Below are 7332 nucleotides of genomic sequence, written 5' to 3' on the forward strand. Positions count from 1 at the left end.
TATTGTCAATCGTCAGGTTCACGATAGGATTTTTGCCTTACTGAAGACTACCTTAGAAAAGCAACTTAAATATAATTTTATTATAAATAAACAATAAAGTTATACATCTACATGTATTCTGAATAAGCGTGTCAAAATGATCTCATTTGAATCTCGTAGTTGTAATTTGAATATCAAATATAGAATGAATGGCCAATTAACTCGCATTGTTTTCATTTTGAAGTGGGATGTAATTTCAAAGATATTCCAAAGATTATATAAATTAGTAATCATAATCATATTGAAGACTACCCGCCTAACTGCACGAGCTGACAGGCGATCGATACAATATTACAGAGGTATATCGCTATATCGCAATAACAGGTATTAAACTTGTAAAGGATGTATATATAAATAGATGAAACATGTCACATCGACACGTCGGTTAATGAATTATCTGGCAGTCCTCATGTTTATTTGTATAGGATAAAAGCACACAATTTAAATATAGCCTAATATGTAGCCAAACTATAATAAGAACATTTCATCTCTTTTGTACAGTGATTTTGTACAAAACCATTTACAAGACATGGGTACGACGAACTATTGCAAATCAATAATTGCGTGAGCGTCTTTGGATCCTGATTGACTCTTGACAGCATCGTGTTTCCGTAAAAATCTTGTGCCGGCTGACATTGGAGTGAGTGTGTGGTTATTTGGGCTATCTGATCAACTTTGAAAGGTCCTTTTACAAGACATGGGTAAGAGAACGAACTATTGGAAATCAATAATTGCGTGAGCGTCTTGGATCCTGATTGACTCTTGACAGCGTCTTATGTCAGCTGACATTGGAGTGAGTGTGCGGATATTTGGTTATCTGAGCAACTTTGAAAGGTCCTTTGAAATGAGGATACTACTCCATTGATTAAATATCTGGTTGAATCCGGGGAAATGTCCTAGTAAGATTGAGAACTGCAAATGGTCCTCTAAAGGCTATTATGTACAATGTTAAGAAATATTTCCGTAAAAAAGGCAAAAACCTTTTAGGTTTTCACAAAACTCAAAATTGGTCTGATTTGGTTAAAGCTATATCAATTCAGGTCACAGATTCAGAAAACATATAGTCTGATTTATCTACGACTAATACGTCAGCACTGCGTGCGTAGGCAAACTTCGCACGTCCTTGAAAGCAGCAAAAATTCTTAGCAAAGTAGTTTTTTATTTTACCCTTTTTCATCTAAAACTCAATCATTCAATTCATAAATGATTCAAAGTAATAGTACTCCATTGATGATGGGGTTAGTCACTTATAAATGTATGTCAGGTCGTTATAGAACTGCATACGTTGATAAATTTTGGATATGAAAATCATAAAATCATAAAATGCAAAATCTAAAATTGATTACGTACGCCCTAAATTAAGTTACTATGACCTCGCCCCTGTCTACGACATCTACAGGGTTTGACTGTCTGCTTTAAAGTATACTCGATTTCACTATAAGGCGAATATAAGATGTAAACTGCTGTGATGAAGCTCATATTTTGACAATACTTAATGCGAAATGTCCATAAAGTTAAGAGTTGAAATGGATCAGATGATATATTAGCAACATGATGGTCTGATGTTTGATTCGTGTTCCAAAGTAAAACATTCCTTGATGATGTTTCTGTCTATAATAGTATATAAATCAATGAATAAATTGAAAACCTAAAATATGCTTACAGTTTACAGATGATATGGGCACTGCACGTGACGTTTTACAAAGATTACTCAATCTAATTTTACGAAGACATATTTACATCAATAATTAATGGAGTGCTGCAACAAAAAGGAATTTGTTTGTATCAACAGCTACATATAAAATCAGAAAATAACTTACATAATCGCATCATCCAGAGAAGGGGATTGGGACGAGAAAAAACATGATAAAAGGCAATTTACAAATGAATATAACGGAATAGACTTTAAACGCACATACTTATTCAAAGAGCTGGAGTGAAGCGAATTACTCAATTATGGCCCTATGTGTGAGGTAAATCCAAAGTATGAGTTGATGTCAAATCCTCTACGACATTTAAAACTAAGAACGAGATAAATATTGAATATTCCATGACATGGTGACATTGTTGGATAGGAGTGGTGACAATTGAGGATGATTGCAATATTTATCATCTCCAAATGCAGTGGCGTTGTTCAATTTGAAATTTTAAAGTTTCTTTAGTGATAGTCAAGACAGAAAATATGTTCTTTTGAATGACATTTTTCAGAATCGTAGTTATTTGGTCGCCAAGTATAACGGTAGCATTCTGAACGGTCAAATGAGCAGCATTTATAGTCCAATGCAGTAAACCTTTGACGAGCGCGACTACCGTGATGTTGAAAATTCGGAGCTAACAACGCGTACGGCGCACAGTTCATTCATAAATTTCTACTTGGCAACAGCAGATCGCCTCAGCACCCAATCAGAGACAAGTGCGTGCAACGCAGTAAATACGCGATGTATTTTTAAAATACGAGTTGAGGCTTTCTGGCTCTCAACCCTCGATATATCACTTTAGTCTGGGATGTAAGGCCATATCACAGTACGATTTTTCTATGGCTGTCCCAACACATTTTGATGAGGATTGTAGGTGATTATTTACAGGTAACACAATCACCGCACCTGTTTCACATTGATAACATTCCATCCACACCTGTTAATGAACAGGTAAAAGGTATTGTGATTTCACTTTTCCGATTGATGTTATTCCAATATGATGATAAGGGTTGATAACCTCTATGAAGTACAGGATGGCATGCAGTACCTCGTAAAACTTGAGAAGAAGAGTAAAAATGTCCCGTTCATGGTAACTAAATACAAGGTCTATATACATTACCCGGAATAATAAACGTTTCCTGTCTTGTTTATGAATGACCTTTTTTGCAAAACTATCACGTTCATTAAAATCGATCTGCTAACTGCGTCGTCATAATCAGAAGCAGAGGCGAAGCAGAAAAGTGTCCATTACTTTCCAAAATGATACAGTTTTGATGCATTATTTGAAAGGATATGTCATTAAGGTTGAAATCATAATCCAGTCTTCAGCGGCGGCGATATGTTGATATTTTTACCAAGGAAAAAGATTGGCGCTCTCAATCAAAGAAACGAATCTGCTTCTTGGATGGACCTCAGTCGCTTATTGCTCATGTGTCATTATTATTATCAGGATCGATGACACACTAATCTTGCAAAGTGATTTACACATAAGGTTGCCTTGCCTTTGTCAATTTCATTATATGCAAAATTGAAAAAGGCTATGGATCATTGGAAGGCTATTCTGTTATTCATGTGAAAATCGTCAATTGTCAAAAACATGATACGATTTTGACCTATTGACGGCTACCTTACAAAAGGTACTTTAATTTAATATCTGCAAAAGCTACTGGAATTTGAATGTGTTGAAGAAGCATGAAGATATTTTGAAGGAACCGTGCGAGGTTTTCTTGCTACTACACCTCTAAACTGACGTACGTATGTAGAAATAATCGTATATTTGGAAGTTGAAATCTACAAAAGCTAAGCAAATTTCAAAGTGATTGGCAAATTAAGTTGTATTGTTTTCATTGAGGTGGTATGTCAATTCAAATATATTTTGAAGATAAAGTATATTTAGAGCTCTGTTGAAGAAAAGCCTGAACTGACAAGAGATCGATAAAAATCGGAGATAAATAATTGCAATCACAGGTATGAAACTGGTAAGGGAAGTAAAATCGATGTAACGATAATGAACTATCTGGCATTCTTATGTCTGTTTGTATAGGATAGAAGTGTATAGTTTTTATATAATTCATAAGCGGTCTATAATAATAATGAAGAAACCCCTACCAAAAAAGCACGCATTGAAAAGAGATCGATGCAAAAATCAGAGAGATATCCCAATCACTGGCATTAAACTGGTAACTTTGGTAATAAATAATGTACACTAAGCCAAAACAAGTCACTTATATTTTTTTAAGGTCATATCTTAAAATCCTGTTCATCAAAATTAACCACAATTACACACAGGATTGCCTCAATACTCTACTCTAACACGTGTCAGTGACCAAGCAGTTGTCCAACTGACACAACAGCAAAATGCTCTGCACCACATTTACAGCCCAATAATTGGCATCCAGCACAAGAAATTTGTAATAATCGTTGAATCGTAAACATGGTAAAGAAATCTTTACGAAACAGGTCTTGTACCATACAATTCCACTTACTCTTTGGGAGTTATCATCTGTGCAAGGACCTTGTTCACATTCTCACAGATTTCTTGTGCTGGGTGCATGTATTCTGACATATTTTTCTAGCGGTAGAAACGTTTAATCTGATCAGAAACTGAACACAATTATTCATTGTTTAGTTACAGCGAGGGAACACACAATGGATACGTTATTCTGAAACCACTTCTATAATTGAAGACCGAATTAAAAAAACTAGTTTGCGTCTGACGTCAGGGCAAAGGCTTGACGTGGTTGGTTGCTGACCTGCGCAGTACAGTATTTATGATCAGGTTGACATAACGTCATACGCAAACTAGTCTTTTTAATCCGGTCTTCAATTATAGGTAGACTATTATTCTAATGTCTAAGCAGCCTAGCACTTCTCCTATCAAGTAGACAGGTACGTCAATTTAGCAATTCAAAATTACGGATTTAATTCGAGTTGATTAATTATTTTATACAATGTTTAATTGAAACTTCCATTACAGTATCCATAGAATATTAAACTATATCTTGAATTCCATGAGTTGCTCTTCAGATTTGTCTCTACATTGACTGTCATCGAATTTGACATTTCTACAGCATGTTATTATAATTAAGGATATCTTTAGAAATTGATATCTTTATTTTTACTACACCAGTATCAAGGTCATAGAACACTGATCTGATTGTAAAATAGGTAATGTTTATACACTCTAGTTTCGGAAAACCAATATATATGTTCTTCTGTCGACTTGCTGAAGTCTGGTTTATGAAACAACACATTTGTCAATGTAAGTGGAAACAGGGGGATCCAAGGCGGACCTGTTTTCTTGAAGAAATTGTGTGAAAGATGAAAATAGCACCATTTAGGAGATAGCCAACTGTGCGAGGATTTTATGCAAATGATATAAAAGTCTTTCGCTGAACAATGATCTTCTCAGGATAAGCGAACAAGGATATATACATCAGCCAGCCAGAACATTGTAACAGAACATTAGAATCAACAAGAAGAAGACTGGTGGTGAAGTACTGATTAGTAAAAATTGTGATTGTGTGATTATATTGCATGTGCATTCATTGTTCATGTATCAATCATATTTTACTTTCAATTGAAGACTTAGATTTTGTTAACTTAATCAAACAGAGTATTATTGTTGCGCATTCTTGTGAATTTGGGTAAAATGTGATTTTGGCCTTGAGTCATTACGGCTCGTAACAATATGTATAACTCAGGCATTGTCACTAAATGAAACACACCAGATAATGACGACAATAAAACTAATCCAATTATGAAGCGTCAGCTCGTACACAAGTACGTATCCTCCAGTAAGAAGATTACTTGTCTTTCTCTTTTATCCAGCACAAAATCCAATGTAATGTAACATATTACCGATAGGTAAAATAGGATACGACATCCTGAGAGTAACTTTATGACTAGAATTATTTTAGCAGAACAAATTAGCCTCAATTCATAGATGTACAAGAGCTAAATTGGACGATTATGTTGGCTCAAATTTTGACGTGATCAAGCAAAATCAGTCGGAACAAGGAAATATTGATTTTGAGATATAGCCAAACATAGGAAATATTTTCTTTTGTATCCTATTGTTTTGGAAATCATATCTTTGGAACTGGTTGTTCAATTTCAATGGGGTTTTCTGCAGCATGCAGATTTGCTAATGCTTTTTGCTATCATATAAGAAACCGAAAATTCAATAATTCCGATTTCCGACTGATTTTGCTTGATTGCATCACATATGTTCCATTATATAGTTATAACAACTCCTATCTATAAATACAAGAAATGGCGGTTCCAAGGACACGTGTATTCTTTGTCATGCAAGCAATCTAAGTCAAATTTATATTGCGCAATGCTTGCACTAGAGCTGGGCATTGTCTGATGGAGTGACTAATCATCATCTAGCTGTAAAATTAGTACGCATTAATTATGACAAGAAAGAAGCCTTTTCGAAGTTTATTTGTATCGCAAACAATACTTTCAGATTCTGGTTTCTGAATCCTACCAATGCTTGTATGGCAATCCCGTTGAATAACACGAGAATGTGTGAAATGATAGATACAGATACAAGCAAATGCAGAATGTGCATGAATATACAACTTACTTAAAACATGATCGATCCATTGTTATAAGAATCATTTCCAAGGTCTAGAGTGATCTAGATATGTCTTTTAAACACATTTGAAAAACATATGATTATGTGTCATCGCCCAACGGGGGGGGCAATTATTTCATGTTCAATGACGAAACAGGATCGGTTGTCAAAATGGATTGTTTCATCTTGCATTAACTCATATGGCCAATGATAATGTAATCTCTCCTCTCTAGCAACTAAAGTATAAATTCAACACGCCATTATCATGTTAAGAAAGACAACCAAGTCCCAAAGTCATCGTTGATTGAAATTAGAGCACGTTCTATCTGACCGATTTTAAACTAGCATAGCAGGTAAATATGCGCAGCTCTTGGATGTTTGCAGGATTAAGTTTGTAACTTGACATTTGAGATTTCGTAACCCGATAATTACATCGCCCAGTACCTAATACATTGGGATTTCGGTTGGCACACTCTAATTCCTTACAAAGAAATACCTGTATATTCATGTACATTTAGTCCGTAAAACAAAAGTAGCGAAATCCACAACAAAATATATCATAATATTATTTTCAAGGTCATTTCCCTATATCTGATGAGTGACACATACGTCGATGCATTTTCAGCTTGGTTAGGAATTTTGGGAATATAGCTAAATGAACGGACAAGTGAAATCTCTAAATATCGTCTCCATGTGAACATTGCTTTGTGAAAAGAGGTATTCACATCATTGACAAGTGGAAAAAGCGATCAACATATCCTAAACTTAGCACAACGCTAAAATACGAACGGTAATCTCGAAGAACCGTGAGGGCCAGGAGCAAAATGACATGCAGGCATCGTTACGTATCACTCTTCCCTACGCCATTACATAAATTCTCCCAGCCACATTTCCCTAATATAAAAAAGAAAGAAAAAAGAAGTACATGTTCGGCAGAGGTGGGGCTCGAACCCACGCCGCTATCATGGATACAGTATACTTCCAGCACCTTAGACCGCTCGCCTACCTGAC

This window comes from Amphiura filiformis, chromosome 1, assembly GCF_039555335.1.
Source record: "Amphiura filiformis chromosome 1, Afil_fr2py, whole genome shotgun sequence".
Taxonomy (NCBI): domain Eukaryota; kingdom Metazoa; phylum Echinodermata; class Ophiuroidea; order Amphilepidida; family Amphiuridae; genus Amphiura; species Amphiura filiformis.